Genomic DNA, 20,511 nt, shown 5'->3' with positions numbered 1-20,511 from the left:
AGTTTGTTCACTAATGAGTGAAACCACGTCCATACAACTCCTGTGAGTGTTCCAGGAGGTAGTGGCTTGAATGCACAGACCATGGGCCTCTTATACTGAGTTTGTTGCAGAGTAAGCATGTAGACTCAAATAGAAGGTACAAGCATTCACAGGAATAGCTACCAACAAACATGGGCAGATGGATATCACTTAATCAGCAGAGTGGGAGGGGAAACCGAACTGCTTACATCAGTAGGAAATGATAGACAGTTACATTCTCAAACAGGTGCATTCTAGCAACTACAGGCCTTTCTGAGCTCATACATTGCTCTGGCTCAGTACTGAAGGAGTTAGCTAAAGCTGATTTGAAAGGCAAGCAGCAGTGAAGAGGGAAGAATTACATAGCTGACAAAATGGATGCAACAAACAAGATGGCGTCAGCTCATGCTAACGCCAATTTCTTTGGATTTCCACAGTTAGCCCTTTTAGCATTAGCTGAAGACATCCTTATGATTTGGAAGGAGCATGGAAGATATCATGGACTTCAATCATCATTAACTCCCTAATTTCTTGGTCTGTTAGTAGTCAGGCATTTACATTCTTAGCATTTTGTTAAGTTGGTATACATGAGGCACAGGTGGAAATGAAAAGGTAACAAAGCATCAGGCCACATTGTATACATAAGCAAGAAACTAAAAGAATGACAGTAAATATACATAGGACTGACAATAATTTCCAGCCCCATAGAGTAAACATAGTCCATAGCCATCCAGTCAAAATCCATGTCCCTGAATCCTGATGGATTTCAGTGGCTATTTCGTGCAGCTTGGAAATAGCTTCAAAAACTGAAGGGGCGTGGTCAGGGATATACAAACAGCAGTTGCTCCTAATGATGCAGCATGCTCCACCACGGTCGGCCAGGATGACGTCATGAAACATCCAGTTTTGGAGTGCCACTATTCTCCCAATTTATAATTCTTCTGTGACATTTCCAAGTGCCATGGCTGTCTGATTGGTTACAGTCTTCACAAAATGTGTCAAGCTTTTTATCTTTCTGCTTTATGGTAGGTTGCTAGTGCCAAAAACACAGGTGGTGGCAGAAAGGACACAATACAGTTACCTGACCACCTAATAGAGAGGTGGTAATAACCTTTATTTCCATAAATGAAATAGATGTTATGTGAGGACAAATAACTATTATTGTTTATTCCAGTAATGTTCAATGCTATAGTACAGTCACTTTTTCCTATAGGGATACTGCCAATACTGCTCACACAAAGGTATGCTCGAGCTCTAGTAACAGCTATAGCAGGAGGTCCACTACCCTTGATAGTTTGAGTGTTAGGGAAAACATAGCGCACAGAGGAATTTCCTTGACGATACTCCTCCATTTCCCATGCATCAGGCCATTTCAAAGATGTGGAAGCCTGTATTTTGGCTAGTTTTAGACTGATGGTAGAATTGTTACATTCCACTACTCCTGCTGATTGTGGGTAAAGCAGCATTAAACTTCTGCTTAATTCCCAACCCATTCATGAGATACTCACCAACTTGTCCAATGAAATGTGGTCCGACAAATGCTGAATCTGGGTAAAATCTCCTTTAGAAGCACCTTTGCTGTAGTAAGAGCTGTATTATCTATCGTGGCATATGCCTCACACCCATTTACCAAAGGCAAAAACCACTACCAAAACATACTGCAGATTATTACAGCGTTCAAGCTGGATATAATCCATTTGCAGAACCCTCAAAAGGTGCAATAGGTATTGCAAACCCTCCATGCTGGAGTTCATGTTCCCTTTCCAGGATTATACTGAAGACAAATCAGACATGACTGGACTCGTTTTTTTAGCTGTACTGACAATCTCTGGATGATCCCAAACTTGCATTAGTTGCTTTGCTATTGAGGATGCTCCAACATGTGCCGGGCATGTGCCATGTGAATCATAGGATGCAAATAGGTTGAGGGTCACTTCCATGTTGTCATTTCTTTATTCCTCCAACATCCCTCATCATCCAATGCTCCCTCCTTGGACCATTAGTCTAATTCATCGGCAGAGGCAGATTGTTGCCTGTCCAGCACCTCTTGTCTGGTATCATGCCAACGTTCAGCCTGTGACTTAACTACATACATAGATGTAGTACTTCGTTGCATTGCAGTCTCACGAGCTGTGTAATCTGCAAAGGCATTTCCTTTTCCTATTTTATCAGTCACTTTCTTGTGTGCACTACACTTAACAAATTGCGACTTTCTTATGATATGTCAAGGCATTAAGGTGATTGTGTACTAATTCCCCATGCACTATTTATGTCCCATGTGAAGTAAGATATCCTCTTTCCTTCCAGAGTTGCCCAAAATCATTAGCAACTCCAAAAGCATATCAGCTATCGGTGTTGATGTTAAGAAGTAGATGTTATGTTATGTTATTTGTATTTGTAGAGCGCTAACTGATACCCGAAGGTGTCCTGGTGCTGTGAGAAGGCCTACTGTCAGCTAAAGAGCGGGAGATATACAGTTAAATTGCAAACAGCCAAGTTTTTTAGTGCTTTTCTAAAAAGGAGGAGGTTGGGAATGTTTCTTATATTCAGTAGTAGTGAGATCCAAGATTTTGCACTTTAGTCGTGAAACTCCTTCCACCCCAATTCGCTTTTTTTACTCGAGGAGTGCTGATGAGCTTTTGGTCGGCTTACCGTAGTGCCCTGTTTGGTTTAAACCTGGTTAAACATTCTTGAAGAAAATGTGGTCCTATGCCATGAAGAGCTTTAAATACCGGGCAGAGTGCCTTGAATTTGGTGCGTTTGCTGACAGTAAGCCAATGAAGCTGTTTGATTTTGTTTGAGATGGATTTATATTTGGGTGTAGCTGTAATAAGTCTTGCTGCTGCATTTTGCAGCATCTGCAGCTTGTTCATTGATCCTTTTTGAACAGTTAGGTACAAACTATTACATTAATCTAGTCTTGACATAATAAGGGCTGATACCACCGTTTGTTGTGCTTCCTTGGGTAATAGGAGCATGATTTTTTTGCAGGATTTAATGATGTAGGATGTGGTGGAGGCAACCTGATTTATTTGGTCCTTAAAATTCAATTTGTCATCGATCAAGATGCCAAGATTCCTGACCTTTTTTATAGGGACCGGCAACGATCCCATTTCTTCTGGCCAGCAATTGGAAGTCCAGAAATTAGGGTCATTGCCAAAGAGGACCACCTCCGTCTTATCGGAGTTCAACTTTAAGCAATTCTGTGACATCCAAGATGCTACTGCTTTCATGCAGATCTTTAATTTTGTTGCTGTTTTGAGTAGTTTTTCCGGTAAAAGAGACATGAGATTTGAGTATCGTCGGCATATGATGTAAGGGAAAATCCGAAACTTTGAATTAAGGGGGCTAAGGAGGACACATAGACATTGAACAATGTCCGGCTTATTGATGAACTCTGTGGCACCCCACACGGAAAGGAGAAGGGTGTAGTTTTGAATTCATCTAGAGTCACGGTTTGGGTTCTATCTGAAAGGAATGATTTAAGAAGTTTCTAAGCGTTGTTTTTGATTCCTAATGTATCAAGTCGGTCCATCAACAGATCGTGATGTACCGTGTTGAAAGCTGCAGATAAATCCAGCATTATCAATACAGCTTTCCCCCGTGGTCTAGAATATTTCTGATCTCTTCTGTGGATTTCAAGAGTGCTGTCTCTGTACTGTGATTCAGAAAAGGGGGTGGTGATGGACAGAGTTTCTGAATTAAGCAGAATACTCCTACCCAGTCAACAGATCAGGGCTTGTTCCATCACCGTTTTTTAGCTCACTGCACCATCCCAGCTCAGAACCTGGCTACATGCAAATTAGTCTGTCCCTGTCCCAGTGCATCATGGGAACAGGGCAAACCAAACTACCAAGCCAATTCTTTCACTGGGAAGGAAACAAGCTTCCGGGGACCGGTTTCTGGCATTACAGCCGTCATCGGCCCGGCTTGCTTGAATCCTGATGGTGCAATGAGCAAGGGACTCACATCTGAGTATACCCTTCCACGCTTATGGTGGACAAAATGATTCAGAAAAGGGGGTGGTGATGGACAGAGTTTCTGAATTAAGCAGAATACTCCTACCCAGTCAACAGATCAGGGCTTGTTCCATCACCGTTTTTTAGCTCACTGCACCATCCCAGCTCAGAACCTGGCTACATGCAAATTAGTCTGTCCCTGTCCCAGTGCATCATGGGAACAGGGCAAACCAAACTACCAAGCCAATTCTTTCACTGGGAAGGAAACAATTTTCCGGGGACCGGTTTCTGGCATTACAGCCGTCATCGGCCCGGCTTGCTTGAATCCTGATGGTGCAATGAGCAAGGGACTCACATCTGAGTATACCCTTCCACGCTTATGGTGGACAAACGATTCAGAATAGGGGGTGGTGATGGACAGAGTTACTGAATTAAGCAGAATACTCCTACCCAGTCAACAGATCAGGGCTTGTTCCATCACCGTTTTTTAGCTCACTGCACCATCCCAGCTCAGAACCTGGCTACATGCAAATTAGTCTGTCCCTGTCCCAGTGCATCATGGGAACAGGGCAAACCAAACTACCAAGCCAATTCTTTCACTGGGAAGGAAACAAGCTTCCGGGGACCGATTTCTGGCATTACAGCCGTCATCGGCCCGGCTTGCTTGAATCCTGATGGTGCAATGAGCAAGGGACTCACATCTGAGTATACCCTTCCACGCTTATGGTGGACAAAACGATTCAGAAAAGGGGGTGGTGATGGACAGAGTTTCTGAATTAAGCAGAATACTCCTACCCAGTCAACAGATCAGGGCTTGTTCCATCACCGTTTTTTAGCTCACTGCACCATCCCAGCTCAGAACCTGGCTACATGCAAATTAGTCTGTCCATGTCCCAGTGCATCATGGGAACAGGGAAAACCAAACTACCAAGCCAATTCTTTCACTGGGAATGAAACAAGCTTCCGGGGACCGGTTTCTGGCATTACAGCCGTCATCGGCCCGGCTTGCTTGAATCCTGATGGTGCAATGAGCAAGGGACTCACATCTGAGTATACCCTTCCACGCTTATGGTGGACAAAACGATTCAGAAAAGGGGGTGGTGATGGACAGAGTTTCTGAATTAAGCAGAATACTCCTACCCAGTCAACAGATCAGGGCTTGTTCCATCACCGTTTTTTAGCTCACTGCACCATCCCAGCTCAGAACCTGGCTACATGCAAATTAGTCTGTCCCTGTCCCAGTGCATCATGGGAACAGGGCAAACCAAACTACCAAGCCAATTCTTTCACTGGGAAGGAAACAAGCTTCCGGGGACCGGTTTCTGGCATTACAGCCGTCATCGGCCCGGCTTGCTTGAATCCTGATGGTGCAATGAGCAAGGGACTCACATCTGAGTATACCCTTCCACGCTTATGGTGGACAAAACGATTCAGAAAAGGGGGTGGTGATGGACAGAGTTTCTGAATTAAGCAGAATACTCCTATCCAGTCAACAGATCAGGGCTTGTTCCATCACCGTTTTTTAGCTCACTGCACCATCCCAGCTCAGAACCTGGCTACATGCAAATTAGTCTGACCCTGTCCCAGTGCATCATGGGAACAGGGCAAACCAAACTACCAAACCAATTCTTTCACTGGGAAGGAAACAAGCTTCCGGGGATCGGTTTCTGGCATTACAGCCGTCATCGGCCCGGCTTGCTTGAATCCTGATGGTGCAATGTGCAAGGGACTCACATCTGAGTATACCCTTCCACGCTTATGGTGGACAAAACGATTCAGAAAAGGGGGTGGTGATGGACAGAGTTTCTGAATTAAGCAGAATACTCCTACCCAGTCAAGAGATCAGGGCTTGTTCCATCACCGTTTTTTAGCTCACTGCACCATCCCAGCTCAGAACCTGGCTACATGCAAATAAGTCTGTCCCTGTCCCAGTGCATCATGGGAACAGGGCAAACCAAACTACCAAGCCAATTCTTTCACTGGGAAGGGAACAAGCTTCCGGGGACCGGTTTCTGGCATTACAGCCATCATCGGCCCGGCTTGCTTGAATCCTGATGGTGCAATGAGCAAGGGACTCACATCTGAGTATACCCTTCTACGCTTATGGTGTACAAAACGATTCAGAAAAGGGGGTGGTGATGGACAGAGTTTCTGAATTAAGCAGAATACTCCTACCCAGTTAACAGATCAGGGCTTGTTCCATCGCCGTTTTTTAGCTCACTTCACCATCCCGGCTCAGAACCTGGCTACATGCAAATTAGTCTGTCCCTGTCCCAGTGCATCATGGGAACAGGGAAAACCAAACTACCAAGCCAATTCTTTCACTGGGAAGGAAACAAGCTTCCGGGGACCGGTTTCTGGCAATACAGCCGTCATCGGCCCGGCTTGCTTGAATCCTGATGGTGCAATGAGCAAGGGACTCACATCTGAGTATACCCTTCCACGCTTATGGTGGACAAAACGATTCAGAAAAGGGGGTGTTGATGGACAGAGTTTCTGAATTAAGCAGAATACTACTACCCAGTCAACAGATCAGGGCTTGTTCCATCACCGTATTTTTAGCTCACTGCACCATCTCAGCTCAGAACCTGGCTACATGCAAATTAGTCTGTCCCTGTCACAGTGCATCATGGGAACAGGGCAAACCAAACTACCAAGCCAATTCTTTCACTGGGAAGGAAACAAGCTTCCGGGGACCAGTTTCTGGCATTACAGCCGTCATCGGCCCGGCTTGCTTGAATCCTGATGGTGCAATGAGCAAGGGACTCACATCTGAGTATACCCTTCCACGCTTATGGTGGACAAAACGATTCAGAAAAGGGGGTGGTGATGGACAGAGTTTCTGAATTAAGCAGAATACTCCTACCCATTCAATAGATCAGGGCTTGTTCCATCACCGTTTTTTAGCTCACTGCACCATCCCAGCTCAGAACCTGGCTACATGCAAATTAGTCTGTCCCTATCCCAGTGCATCATGGGAACAGGGCAAACCAAACTACCAAGCCAATTCTTTCACTGGGAAGGAAACAAGCTTCCGGGGACCGGTTTCTGGCATTACAGCCGTCATCAGCCCGGCTTGCTTGAATCCTGATGGTGCAATGAGCAAGGGACTCACATCTGAGTATGCCCTTCCACGCTTATGGTGGACAAAACGATTCAGAAAAGGGGGTGGTGATGGACAGAGTTTCTGAATTAAGCAGAATACTCCTACCCAGTCAACAGATCAGGGCTTGTTCCATCACCGTTTTTTAGCTCACTGCACCATCCCAGCTCAGAACCTGGCTACATGCAAATTAGTCTGTCCCTGTCCCTTTGCATCACGGGAACAGGGCAAACCAAACTACCAAGCCAATTCTTTCACTGGGAAGGAAACAAGCTTCCGGGGACCGGTTTCTGGCATTACAGCCGTCATCGGCCCGGCTTGCTTGAATCCTGATGGTGCAATGAGCAAGGGACTCACATCTGAGTATACCCTTCCACGCTTATGGTGGACAAAACGATTCAGAAAAGGGGGTGGTGATGGACAGAGTTTCTGAATTAAGCAGAATACTCCTACCCAGTCAACAGATCAGGGCTTGTTCCATCCCCGTTTTTTAGATCACTGCACCATCCCACTCAGAACCTGGCTACATGCAAATTAGTCTGTCCATGTACCAGTGCATCAAGGGAACAGGGCAAACCAAACTACCAAGCCAATTCTTTCACTGGGAAGAAAATAAGCTTCTGGGGACCGGTTTCCGGCATTCCAGCCATCATCGGCCCGGCTTGCTTGAATCCTGATGGTGCAATGAGCAAGGGACTCACATCTGAGTATGCCCTTCCACGCTTATGGTGGACAAAACGATTCAGAAAAGGGGGTGGTGATGGACAGAGTTTCTGAATTAAGCAGAATACTCCTACCCAGTCAACAGATCAGGGCTTGTTCCATCACCGTTTTTTAGCTCACTGAACCATCCCAGCACAGAACCTGGCTACATGCAAATTAGTCTGTCCCTGTCCCAGTGCATCATGGGAACAGGGCGAACCAAACTACCAAGCCAATTCTTTCACTGGGAAGGAAACAAGCTTCCGGGGACCGGTTTCTGGCATTACAGCCGTCATCGGCCCGGCTTGCTTGAATCCTGATGGTGCAATGAGCAAGGGACTCACATCTGAGTATACCCTTCCACGCTTATGGTGGACAAAACGATTCAGAAAAGGGGGTGGTGATGGACAGAGTTTCTGAATTAAGCAGAATACTCCTACCCAGTCAACAGATCAGGGCTTGTTCCATCACCGTTTTTTAGCTCACTGCACCATCCCAGCTCAGAACCTGGCTACATGCAAATTAGTCTGTCCCTGTCCCAGTGCATCACGGGAACAGGGCAAACCAAACTACCAAGCCAATTCTTTCACTGGGAAGGAAACAACCTTCCGGGGACCGGTTTCTGGCATTACAGCCGTCATCGGCCCGGCTTGCTTGAATCCTGATGGTGCAATGAGCAAGGGACTCACATCTGAGTATACCCTTCCACGCTTATGGTGGACAAAACGATTCAGAAAAGGGGGTGGTGATGGACAGAGTTTCTGAATTAAGCAGAATACTCCTACCCAGTCAACAGATCAGGGCTTGTTCCATCACCGTTTTTTAGCTCACTGCACCATCCCAGCTCAGAACCTGGCTACATGCAAATTAGTCTGTCCCTGTCCCAGTGCATCATGGGAACAGGGCAAACCAAACTACCAAGCCAATTCTCTGTACTGTGGGCCTCTGTAAAACCATATTGGGTTGGGTCAAGAGCCTGAGTATCATGCAGGAACCTGTAAAGCTGGGAGTTCATGTTACTTTCTATGAGTTTTGCAGGGAGGAGTAGCCTAGAAATCGGTCTAAAACTGTTTGGGTCATTGGTGTCCAGATTAGTCTTTTCTAAGAGGGGTAGGATAGATGCGTGTTTCCATTCCTTAGGAAAATATCCCTCCTGATAGATTTTGTTGAATATGTTGGTAAGCTGTAAAGCAATGGGTCCAGCTGCCATTTTAACAATAGAGTGAGGGCATGGATTGGATGGGGAGCCTGACTTGACCTTGGTCAGAAGTTTAAGGTTATCATCTACTTCTAGTGTTGAGAAGACGTTGACAGTAGGCATAGCGGGATTAATTGCCTGCCAATTATCATTTGGACTAGTACTCTGGTCAGATGATGAAAAAGTTTGAAAGATGTTGTTGACTTTGTCGAACAGGCCACGAGCAATCTTGTTACATAGCTCCTGACTAGCCAATATTGGCGGCGTCTGGGGTTTGGCCAGGGATTTCACAATGTTGAAGAGTTCTTTCACTGAATTTTTCGCGGCAGCAATTTTATTGCCAAAAAATTCTTGTTTCTAACTCTTAGGGAGTAGATTATAGTTTGATAATCCTGTTTTATACTCCTTTATATCATTTTCATTATAGCTTCCCCTCCAAGTCCTCTCAAGGCGTTTGCAGGCTAACTTTTGTTTTTTTAACTCCTTCGAGTACCATGGTGCGGAGTGGTGTTGTCTAATATGACTATGATTTTTTTGGGGGGCTAGCTTCTTTCCTGCGGATTCTAGCCATGTAGAGTAAATCCTAGTGGCCTCGTCCAGATTGTTAGGAATGGGGGTGGTAGATTCTGTTAGAGTTTGGACAAGATCCTTCTCTTTTATCTTTTTCCAAGCTCTATTTTTGGTGTATCTTACCTCTAGCTTCCTTATTTTTCGATCAGGAGTCCATAGTTCAAAGAGAATAGCTGAATGGTCAGACCATACTAAAGGCACCATTTTAATTCCTGAAATATGTGGATTGTTAGAGAAAATCCCATCAAGGGTGTGACCAGCCTGATGCGTGGCCCCTTGAACCAATTGTTCCAAATTCCAACCTCTCATGGTGTCCAGTAATTCAGGGTATCAGGGTCAAAAGGTAATTCCAGATGATAGTTAAAATCGCCCAGAATGGAATAGGACTCTGAGCATATACCCCTTTCTATTATACTACTAAGGAGAGTAGGGACAGGGCCTCTTGAGCCTCGTGCTCTGTAAAGGAGGGTACCTCTAAAAGTATAGTGCTGGGATAGTTTGAGGAAAAATTCAAGAGCTTCACAATCCTTTATCATACCAGGATAGAAGGATGCCATAATCGAGTAGTGATAGATGATGGCAAGGCCTCCCCCACTTTTATGTTGTCTATTGAGAGTATAACTGAAGTAGTCAGGGGGGGGGGTAGCTTTGACTAGATCAGGTCCGGATGCCAAGTCAGTCCAAGTCTCTGTAATAAACGCCACATGTTTCCTCTCCTCCGTAATAAGGGAGGCAATTTCTATGCTATGTTTCACTAGAGACCTAGCATTAAACAGAGCAAAGTTCCAGGGACTTTTAAGTGCTTCCCGAGAAGTGGACAATTGAGTAGGGCATCTATCTTGAATAGATGTATTGAAAAAATTAGGTATAGTGACTTTACACCCTTCACAACATACTGAACTCATTGGGCGTATGGTATCTGGGCAGATGATGGAGCATCTATGGTTGTGCTAGGGTTTGTGCACAGCAAAGAGCATGTCCCCTCTCATTGCACTAGTGGTCTCTGTAATAGCTCTCTTTAAACATACTACTGAAAGCCTTTCTTGTTATCTCAGCCCCTCCCTAAGACTTCTGTGTATGTTGCTCAATGTATTCACAAGTTTTGACATTGCTGTCTTGTTTGCACATTGGACCTTGCTTTTACCAAGGCTTATTTAGAAAACATTGGACCTTGCTTTTACCAAGGCTTATTTAGAACACTCCTCCCTAGGCCATGTGTTACTTCAACTCATTAGCATATAACTGAAGCTCTGCACACCTGCTTGTGAGAACCACACCCAGTTCTTCGAACCACACCCAGCTCTTCAAAAAACACCCAGCCCTGTCTATAAAAGGCAGCCCCTGAGCCTCACTCAGTGCTTGTGCTTGTCTACCTTCCACTTACCTGAGAACAGATCCTTCGGTGCTGGCACTCCTGCTCTCTCCAGACCTTCATTGACTTCGACTGGCGTGGCTTCTGTCTCTTCCTTCTTCTGGTTTCCGGCTGCTTCTTGCCTCAGCCCCTCTTCTGTCCATTGCAATCGACCTGCAAAAGAGAAAGAGGTCAAGGTTAGACTGATCAGTATCCCTTTTCAGCAACAAGTAAGTGCAAAACCTTTTATTACCGGAAAGAACTTTATCGGCGATTTCTGGATTCATGTAAAGACAATTTGGAACAAGATATCTCCCACAAACTTTGTGCTTCAAACCCTTTGTTAAAAGAATACTTTGTAGAACTTTGTAAAATAAACATTGTTTTACATGGAACTTATTTAAGAATTGAACAGAGGAAACCATTGACAGCAAGGCAAACAGTAAATCAAGGACTTGCACAAATTACCTGCTGTATTTTGATGTAAAAGTACAGTATTTGTTTTATAAAAAGTCTCGAAATGTGTGAAAAGTGAGTTTGCTATTAAGAATTTAGGCTTTAGTTATATTAAGGTGAATGTTAGACGTTGGTAATTCTGATAATGATATTCGTTTGATTTTACAGAAGTTTTACAGTAATAGAAAGCTTATCCCAGAACAGTAACACATTCCAAACCTGGAAGCTTGAGACCAGGATCCAAGAGGTACTTTTAGAAGAGAATTTCTAATAAGATTAAGGTTTAGTCAGGAACACATTTAGGGATAGGTTGCACTTATCTGTTCTTTGTTTATGTTTCATTAGGCACCAGTTTCTACAGAATTCAGAGAGGGCTGCAGATTTTAGCAGCTCTTCTACAGTGAAAACACAAGAACGGTGTTGTCTCTCTTTTTTTATTTTATCCACTTCCCCCCTTCCCTTGATATTCTGGTTCTTAGTGCACTGTTTTAAAACTAGTGTGCTGGAACAAGCAGTTTCAGGGTGGGGTCAGACTGTCTTCAACCTCCATCAGAGCTGAACAGAAACTCAGGTGAGCTGGGCTTTGACAGGTTGTTTGGGGTGAAGTTTAACTTCATCAATTCATCTCCAGAGTATTTTAACTTAGGAGTTATATCAACCATATTTGGTTCAGGAGGGGGAGCACTGAGCATGGCCTGGGCGCGGACGGGCGCAGACAGGCTTGCCTTAGGCGCGCCTTTGGCTCGCCCGCTGCGTGCGTCTGCTGCGCGGTCGCTGCAGGGCAGATTTAAGTAGGTTATGGGGCATGAAGTCTGGCCCGCTAACCCTTAACTCTTCCAAGATGGCTGCCTTGGCGTCGGAAGTCCCGCTGAGACTCGCGGTAAGACTTCTAGCCGAGGACGGTCAAAGCGCAAATAAGCAATTTAAGCAGAGATTTCAGTGCATGTATATTTAAAAACAATGTGACACCTTTAAAAACCAGAAGCAGTTTAAAAAACAGTATTCACTATTGTGGTCCCACGTTTGTGTCTCCCCGCTGTGCCTCAGGAGGACTTCTCAATGCGCGGTCGCTACAGGGATGATTTAAGTAGGTTATGGGGCATGAAGCCTGGCCCGCTAACCCTTAACTCTCCCAAGATGGCCATAGAAGTACCCTATGCACACACACAATATTGCTGTACACGTCACCTTCTTATTTTTCCAAATGTTACAATAATTACTGTTTCTATGCAAATATTGTGATTTGAATGTTTATGTACTACCACCTACGTGTACAGTAATATTGTGTGTGTGCATAGGGTACTTCTATGTTTATTGTTTGGTTTAGCCAGTTTTGTTGGCCTTACCTTTGAGTGGTTATTTGGTTTTTCACTCACCCAGTTGCACCACAGAATTCTTTTTTGTTAGTGCTTTTAATTCAGGCCGTGCGCCCAGTGCTAAATTGACATCTAAAAACCATTCTGTCTTTCTCAATCTCCCAAGATGACTGCCTCGGCATCGGAAGTCCCGCTGAGACTCGCGGTAACACTTGTAGCCGAGGACGGTCAAAATGCCAATAAGCAATTTGAGCAGAGATCTGTACTAAGCTCAGATGCTCTCGTCAGTGCTATCACCTCGGCTGCTTGAGCCGACTTCTGTGGGATGCGAGCTGTCTCAACTGCTGTCTGAAGTATTGTAATTGCATAAGCAGCAGATGTCGTGCAATCAGGCAATTTCAGGCAAGACCCATCAACCCACAGTTCCCCATCAACGTTAGAAAGAGTTATATCTTGAAGGTCAACACGACCCTATGTTTGTTCTTCAGTAAGGGATATACAGTCATGTAGCTCTGGTGACGGAGACTGAGTAGCTGTAAATGGCAATAATGTCGCAGGATTTAGAGTCAAACATCTTTTCAGTGTGACATGATGGACCAAAAGTGTCAATTCATATCCTGTCAAACGGGCACCAGTCAAATATTGTATTTTCGTTTGATTTAACAGAGCATCAACTGGATGGGGTACTAGCACAAGCAATCTATGTGACAAGACTATTCACTCAATTTGACGTATGGACACAGCTGTGGCTTCCACCACTCGAAAACAACAGGTCAACTGGATCAAGGACAGCTGAAAAATATACACAACTAAGCTGCTTATCACTGTGTGTCTGTACTAAAACTGAGAGAGCACAACCGTCCCTCTTGTGTACATAGAACGTAAAGGCCTTAGTTTAGTCTGGAGTTCCTAATACTGGTACAGAACAAAGTGCATAATAAAACTGTTGAAAAGCATTCTGGCATTCAGTGGTCCATGCAAGAGGCATCAGTGTCTTTAGTCAAAAGGTCCAACAAGGTATTAATAATGTGAGAACAACTAGGGATCCAGTGCCTACAGAAAAAAGTAAGGCCTATCAGTGCACAAACATCCAGGGAACAGGAGTGTCCAAGATAGTTTGAATGCGGTCTGGTGTGAGCGCACGTCTCTCCTTAAGGAAGTTGACCTAAATAGGTAACCTGCTGCATACAATCTTGCAATTTCTTCCGAGAGACTGTACAATGATGAGAAGCAAGGAATGAGAGCAATGACAGTGTACCTTCTTCACACTGTTCAGGGGTATCGGCAGCCAACAAGATGTCATCGACATATTGAATAAGAGCCACCCCTTTTGGTACTGGAAAGGAATCAAGCTGTCTTTTCAATGCCTGGCTATAAATGCTAGGACTCTCTGTATACCCTTGTGGAGCTCTACAGAATCTGAAGGATCGATCATTCAAAGTAAAGCTGATCAAATAGCGGCTGTCAGGATGAATAGGTATTGAGAAAAATTCATTTTTCAAATCAATGATACTAAATGTAGTTGCAGTGGGCGGAACCATAATAAGAAGTGTTGTGATGTAAGAAACTACTGGATATAGGAGCACTACAATTTTGTTGACGTCTCGTAAGTCAACGATGAATCTATAAATTTTAGTGTCAGTGTCTTTTTTCAAAATAGGAAAAATAGGTCTACTACAAATGTTATAAGGGACTTCTTCCACAACCCCCACTCTTCTCAAAGCCTGAACAATATGTACTAATGCTGCTTCGCCTTCCCGAGATATTTTATATTCTTCTAAATCCTTTGCAGAATAGCTCACTACTTATCCCCGCAGGCAAGAAAACAAACAGTGGTAGCATTGGTTGGATCTCGCTTAGATTATTGCAATGCGCTATACACTGAGATTAACAAGGGACTGGTACATCGCCTGCAAGTAACACAGAATGCAGCGCAAGATTTGTTCTGGACCTCCCTTGCTCCGCCTCCGCCACGTTAGCCAGGAAGAATCTTCATTGGTTACCCATTGAGCAACGCATTTCTTTTAAAATTACTTGCCTAGTCCATAAGGCCCTTACAGCAGGACCGGCCGACTGACTGGGATCTCTGCTTTCTAATTATATACCCAGCAGATGTCTCAGATCATCTCAACTGAATCTCCTTGTTATCCCCCGTACTAAAAAAACAAGATGGGGAGGTAGAGCTTTTGCATCAGTGGCCCCCCGACTATGGAATGCTCTCCCCTGCGAGCTCAAGGCTCTTTCATCCCTGCCCCTCTTTAAGAGAGCTCTCAAGACCTGGTATTTTGGGAAAGCCTATTATTAATCAGTGTATGGTTATGCAATATATTATGTTAGGCGCCTTGATGCCCATTGGGCTGAGTTCTGCGCGTTATAAATTTATTTTCATTTCGTTTTATTTCATTTCATATTGGGGCAGTCGAGGCAAAAAAGCAACTTTCTTCACGTGAATATGTACTGTTGGAATAACCATTTGTCCCACATCAGTATCTGATGTAGCCCACAAAGTACTAGGTAACGCTGCCAGAGCAACATCCTCTTTTATGAGACAAGACCTCTCAACCATTGCATAGTTATCATTTAAAATAAAATGCACACCTTCTGGAGAACAACGTATTGTAGCATGGAAACTTTAAGCATATCGATACCCACAACGTTATCGGGCATGTTAGGGGAAAGCAAAAATGGACATGATGCAGTGCATTTATCAAGACTAAATGCAAGTGCCTGTGACAGTGGGCTAAGTGTAGGTGTCCCATCGAATCCTATTGATGTTATCATTGCACCAGACAGGAAAGGCCTAGGAACACATTTTTCAGACGGAGCACTACGAGTAGCTCCTATATCAACCAGAAACTGATCAGTAGAGCCCAAGACATTTGCATCGATATAAGGACCTTTCTGATCTACTGGCACCTCAACCGGTTGCTTACCCCAGCTTAGGTATTCCTATGCATAATAAGGATCCCCAAGACCATCAGTCGAATAATCAGACATTTGATATTGATTTCGTCTATTGAAGGTATTAGCATAATTCAGGTTGTGTTCAGCTGCCTCAAATCTGGTACGATTTCCTATTCCACCCCTTTGTCCTGAATTCCCTTTGCGTCCTCTCATGCTTCCTCTATCCTGTTGATACTGCTGACATTGCAAAAGGGGGCACTCAGAACACCAATGTCCAATCTCTTTACAATAAGCACACTGATCAGAAGACAAAGTTGCTCAGGAGAAAGGGGGTACACCATGGGTATATGCTGCACGTCCACCTCTACCACTACCTCCCCAGCTCCCCAGCTATGATTCTCGCTACACTCCTGGCCCACTACATTCCAGCCCGAGCTTTAAGATCTGCTGATTTAGAACTGGCTGTTGTCCCGCGCGTCAAACGGAGCAGGGCCGGCGGGCGCTCCTTTCAAGTTCGTGCAGCGGTTCTTTGGAACTCCCTTCCCCCGGCGATCCGTGCCCTTAGGGACCTGCTCTCCTTTCGCCGTGCGGTGAAAACCTTTTTATTCCCTTAGTTTAAATTTGTCTGACTTATTGTTTCGTTGTGTTGTGCAGCTGCCTTGTCGGGCGCCAGGACGCTCCTTTGCTGGAGCATCTGTGTGCCTAATAAAAACGCATAACATAACATAACATAACATACCTCTGAATGGTGGACCATAGACTTGAGCCAACATAACTTTTGTTTTTAAATCCTTAACCTTTTTATCCTCCTTGCCTTTTGCTTCTAATTCCTGACACTCATAATACTGGGCCACAGTCAAAAGGGAGACTGACGAAGATGTAGTCCACAAACTCTTGCTAGCTATTTCTGGCAACATGTTAGCGCCAGATTTGTTGACAAACAGATGCTTACCTGTGTCATCTGTCAATGACTGCCCACTAAAGTCATGGATTGTCTCTTCAAATCATGTAAAGAAATCAGAAACTGGCTCATCCACTTTCTGTTTACAGGACGCTAATGTTGTCCAATCTATTTTGTAAGTGGGTATAAGAGTTTTTAACTTAGTTACACTCACTTTGGGAAGATCTAATATCACCTGTTGTGGTTTCTGCACAGGTTCTCTAACCACATCTATTTCCTCTAAATGCATCCAAGTAATTCCAATAGCTGCAATATCGTCTACCTTCCGAATTGTTCTCCACAAATCAGGGGGCAAAATAAGTCCAAAAAACATATCGATATCTGGCAGGGTCATAGTGCAGGAACTAATAGCTCATTCCACTTCTTCATAAAAAGCGGCCGATTCTTCCGTGGGTCAGGCAAAGCAGCTTCAAGAGCCATAACATCTGCTCGACTCCAAGGGGAATAAACCCAATTATAAATAAAATATCCCTTTGCATTATCTGAGGTTTAATCCTCACTTGTTCCTGTACCCTTCGGAGGAACATACAGAGGCGCAGCTTCACGCATTGGTTTCACAGTAACTACAGTATCCCTAGTGTCTTTATCTTTCCCTGCAGCTCCTCTCGCAGATGATATGCGTCCGTTCGCATTTTAACCACTTGCCTAATTAAATCAGTCACCTGTGAAGGAAGAAAGGTGCCATCACTTAATTGTTTATAATCAGAATTTATATCAGCTGGCCATAAATCACCAGAATGTTTTCTAAAACTGAGTATTACTTCCCAAATAAATGTCTCTACAAAATATAATTGCTCTAAATCTATCCATTGCTGAGCCATTGCTATAAGTTCTGGAGTGGAGGCATTCCCATGAGCTGCTTTATGAGCAGTGGATCTAAGAGTGGCCTTGTATTCAGTAGTTAAAGTAGAACGAGTCAGGCGCCCATCTTGCTTAACTATATCTTTTTCATCTGAGAACAAAATGCTCCTTGTCAGAAACCTCATTCTCAGGGGCACTAAGGAAGGTATATGTGGGTGGAGGTTTATCTAACAAGATGGAATCACCTTGAGGTTTATTAAGTATCGGATAAATGGGGCGCCTAATAGGGTACTGGTCAGTTACCTCTAAACGATGCTCCCTTTCCTCTTTTTCTTTTATTTCCTTATTTTTTAATTCTAACACTTTTTTATATATCGTTTTTGCTGTTCATTTTCTGCTATAACTTCTACTTTCCTCACTCTCTCATGCACTTCTTTCTCCCACATTCATACACAAGCAAACATATCTTGTTGAGTTTTCTTCTTAAATAAATTCTGCTCTAAATATTGAATCTTTTTAAAGTCAAATGACCCATTCACAGGCCATGGTAAATCAGGATCCCTTTTCGTATATTTTTTCCACAGTGTACTATACATTATAGAAGAAATACTGTATTTAATGTACTTATGCCTAATAGGTGTCCCCTCTGGGGGAGCCGGCTGACTTCTTTCTAAATCCATTTTGGTAACTCCAAGGCAGAAACACAACCTATGAAGTGCGCTAGGAGTAGGCATGCTGCCAAATTATAGTAAAATATTACTTATCCCAGCTATATCAAAGTAGAGAAAAATCTTAACATTACCTGCCTTTAACTATTACAATAGGTAAAAAACAAACAAAACCAGAATTTGGCCAAGCAAATTCAAAATCAAGAGTGACACTTCATCGACCTTACCAAACAAAAGTCTCCAACTGCCAATCTCTTGGTCGACCTAATGGTCACTGCAAAAATGGGCACCAAAGAAAATCTCAGTTGGGACTGGCCACCACCTGAAGGGTCAATATCGAGAAAACTGGAAAAACCCTTCGTTCTGCAAAGACAAGGGTCTCCTCATGCAAGACGTCTCCTCAGCAAGATTTCACTCTTCCATCAAGACCACTCCTTCGGGCGGCCACGTCTCCTATGAGCCCCACGAGTCGGGGGGCAAACTGAGGAAATGTGCCTTTTAGGGGCACACCGGCCCCACATCCACAATTTGGATATAGATTGGTCAATTCCATACAGACCAATGTCTAACTGGCAGAACCATTACATCTAGGTTCCTATTGTAATCTACCAAGTACACCTTTGGGTTTTTCTGTTTCATTGTGCTTAGTCTTTGTATCTATGTTGTTAGGTCATTCTTTAATAATTGTAATGGTATGATTGGTGTGTAAGAATGTATGCATGTATGTCAGGATTATAATAGATTGTTAGGGGCATGTTCTCTTTTTTCTTATTGTCTTAACTTGCACTTTATCCAATTATATAAATTGTATTATGAATGTTGATGAATTTTTTTCCAGGATGTTATATGACAAAATGAAATGTACAGATGTATAAATATTTTCAAACCAAAATATCTGAAAAAACAAATAAAAATATGTTTTGATAATACTTTGAAGTTTTAGCTTTCCTCTTTGGCACCCCCCTATTTGTGAATATTGTGAGGATTTACTCCTTGTAAAAGCAATATAGGTCCTTTTAGAGGTATTTCTTTTGATGTGCTTGTCTCTGTCTCCCCCCTCTGGACCTAAAATCAACTGGGAGAACTCTCTCTCTTTGCCTCACACTTCACTTTGTACACAGGTCCTTAGACCAACAAAATAGAGATTGATACTTAAGATAAAGTTCAAAATAACAAGTTAATTCACTCATGAGTGAGACCATGACCATACAACACCCTTAAGTGTTCCAGGAGGTAGTGGCTTGAATGCACAGACCATGGTCCTTGAATACTGAGTTTGTTGCAGAGTAAGCATGTAAACTCAAATAGAAGGTACAAGCATTCACAGGAATAGCTACCGACAAACATGGGCAGATGGATGTAACTTAGTCAGCAGAGAGGGAGGGGAAACATAACTGCTTACACCAGTAGAGAATGGTAGAGAGTTACATTCGCAAACTGGTACATTCTAGCAACTACAGTCCTTTCTGAGCTCATACATTGCTCTAGATCAGTACTGAAGGAGTTACTAAAGCTGATGACACAAGCAGATTTGAAAGGCAAGTAGCAGTGAAGACAGAAAAATTAAATAGCTGACAAAATGGATGCCACAAAAAAGATGGCTTCAGCTCATGCTAACGCCAATTATTTTAAATTTCCACAATGCTTCGGTTCCTTACTGCCACGCAGGAGAGGTGATGCGTCAGTTAGTTACTGAAGGGGACATGTTGCGCCTGTTTCTTACTGCTGCCCCGGTCTTCTTTTAGACTTGGCATTCAAGTGCGATGTGCTGCACATCGGAGATGAGGCGTCGCTTTGCAAGGCTTTGCGTCTTCTGCATTGGTGCTGGGGGCTGTGCGGCGAGGCTTTGTGTTGTCCGGAGGAACTCAATACAGCTTCTCGTTGCCCGGCTTCTGTGACATGTCCTGTAGGCTAGTCCTGTCATGTATACCCCTTTTTACATTACATTGTCCCATCCACACAACAATAACGGTTCTGAAACAGGTGGCCTTTTACCTAGTAGCTTGTTCTTGTCTCTTCGACAACAGGATCTAAGAATTCTATCCTTGTACCTGACGTACATAAACATGTCCTTAGGCACAGCATAATTACTCTGTATAAAGGTCACTGCTTTTTTTCATCCTTGACCAACAGCCAGCTGTCCATGATCACATTTGTTTGGAAAAACATTTATGATTGTTTTCAAAACATTGATGATTGTTTTCAAAGCATTCATGATTGTTTAAAAAACATATTGATTCTAGAAACCCTGGAGTGGCCTCTCTAGTATATAAGACCTTTATTCCCCCTGCAAATTAGGTGAGAATTACTTCCAAGCTGACACTGGGTCCTGCATTCTGAATCTTAGACACACAGCAGTCTGACATTCCTTGCAGGGTGTAATCCTCGAAACAGAGATGGGGTCCTTTATTCTCAACCATCAGGTGAGGGGGCTGGTTCATCCCTAGGGGATTCTTGGCTAGATACATGCATACATGCATAAACATGCTTCAAAAACAGATCTA

The sequence above is a fragment of the Lissotriton vulgaris genome, chromosome 6 (assembly GCF_964263255.1).
Source record: "Lissotriton vulgaris chromosome 6, aLisVul1.2, whole genome shotgun sequence".
NCBI lineage: Eukaryota > Metazoa > Chordata > Amphibia > Caudata > Salamandridae > Lissotriton > Lissotriton vulgaris.
This window is presented reverse-complemented; position numbering follows the sequence as displayed.